The following is a 2211-nucleotide window of genomic DNA, read 5'->3' on the forward strand; positions in this document are numbered from 1 at the left end:
ACTCAGGAATTATTCCGGAGAGACGGAGCCAGGATGATGCTCCCAGACCCTCCACCTGCTCCAGGCACAGCCGTGACCTCCCTGCCTCTGGATATGTGACTTTATTCCCAGCTGGAATCCCCATCCCAGTCCCTCTCAGTGCTGGGAGAGCACAAACCAAACTCCCAATGGCTTTATCTGTGCTCACAGTGGTCGATTCCCCCCGAGTGGGGATATGGCTAAAAAAGCTGAATTTTGCCTTTTTTATTAATCAGGACTTTTAATTTCCAGGCTCATCCCAGTGCTGGGATGTCACTTTTCCACCTTGTTCCCAAGGCTGGCTGTGAGGGGGGGCTCAGAGGGGTGGGAAATGAGGAAAGGAAAGGAAAGGAAAGGAAAGGAAAGGAAAGGAAAGGAAAGGAAAGGAAAGGAAAGGAAAGGAAAGGAAAGGAAAGGAAAGGAAAGGAAAGGAAAGGAAAGGAAAGGAAAGGAAAGGAAAGGAAAGGAAAGGAAAGGAAAGGAAAGGAAAGGAAAGGAAAGGAAAGGAAAGGAAAGGAAAGGAAAGGAAAGGAAAGGAAAGGAAAGGAAAGGAAAGGAAAGGAAAGGAAAGGAAAGGAAAGGAAAGGAAAATATAAAATAAATTGCAAGCAGGGAGACCCCACTGGGATAAAAGCACCAGAGCTGCAGGGATTTTGCGTGCTCACCAAACCTCATGCTTCCCAAAAAACCCTTCAGCAGCCTGTGGGACAGCTCCCACGCTTGGAGCTGGCCACGGTCCGAGAGGTGGATGAACATTCCAGACAGCGGGAATGGCACAATGAGTCCATATAAAATTACCTGGTAATGTTTTAATTGACTTCTGCTGGTTTTCTCCATGAGAAAAGGGTTTGGAGCTACTCAGAGTCTCTGAACTGGGTTGATGTTCCCTCAGTGCCAAAGGGGCTCTTCCAGGCACAACATCCTGCCAGGAAGGGAGAGAGAATCCCCTGGCATGGCCACTCCACCCTGGGAAACCAACACCACGGCACCACAGCAGGAGTTTCCCACCAAATCCCCCCAAAACCACCCCACGAGGGTTCATTGCTCCGGCTCGGGGTGAGCTGCTCCACAGGAGCCTATGGATATCAGCACTGGGATTCCTTGGGTTTTAATATGGCAAAGAACTTCTTCAGCTCCACATGGGGTGGGAGGACCCCTTGGGTTTCAGATCTTTAGGAACACCTGTTTTCATCCTCTCTGGAAGCACATCTCTGTCACCATCACCTCTGTCCCCATCATCCCTGTCCCACCATCTCCATCCAAGAAGGAAATCAGAACCATCGCAGGGGGATGCTCTCATCAGTTTAACCCTATTAAACAACACCCCCAAAGATTTTCCCTGCTCTGGAGCTCAGGATTTATTAATGATGGGGGAAACGCCTGGAAAAATCCATTTAGGAGGACAAGAGCCTGCCCCAGGCGAAGGCAGATCCAGGGGGAGAGCAGCAGCTCTGGATCCAGGACGTACAGGAAAATCCCAGCTCCCGGCTGTTCCCAGGTGCCTGGGAAGGACCTGGAGGCTCCGAAGGGAAGGGCCATCTGTCACAGCTGTCACGCGCCCAGAGGGACGGCTGGGGCTGCTGACTTCAGCTTCCAGCTCCTGCTCTCCTTTATGGGGCTGCAGGGAAAAAAAATGGGGAAAAAAGGGAAAAAAAACCAACAGGAAAGCAGCTGCCCTCCAGGAGATTTTTGGGGTTTCATAGGACCCAGCCTGGAGCTCTTGATGTTTTCACTTCCCTTGGCAGCAACGAGATTTTTGCAGGGATTTTTTTGCTTGCCCTGCACCTCTACTTCCCAATGGATGGCTTCCCATCCTCGCTCCACCTGCATTTTCCAAGCCAGCACCTCTCACTCCCACCTGCTTTCCGTTCTCCATCCATGGCATGGGATCGGAGCAGCACCGGAGCATCGCTCCAGCAGCCTGGGCTGATTCTCCTCTCTAAGCCCCTTCTCTAAAGGAGGCTCCGGGGGTTTTCCAGAGGTGCTGGGAAGCAGCAGGGACAGGGATAAAGGTGTTATGTTCTCGCAGCCACCCCCGGAGTTTGCTGCTCCCATCACACTGGGAGGATCCCAGCAGGTCTCCTCTCCTCAAGTGTCCCTGCACCCAAAGGTGCCCCTCTCATCCCAAGGCTTTCCGAGGGCAGGGGCACTGTGCTTGCCCAAAACATTGCTCACAACCTTGATCCAGCAATT

The sequence above is a fragment of the Corvus brachyrhynchos genome, unplaced genomic scaffold (genome assembly GCF_000691975.1).
Source record: "Corvus brachyrhynchos isolate BGI_N302 unplaced genomic scaffold, ASM69197v1 scaffold19, whole genome shotgun sequence".
NCBI lineage: Eukaryota > Metazoa > Chordata > Aves > Passeriformes > Corvidae > Corvus > Corvus brachyrhynchos.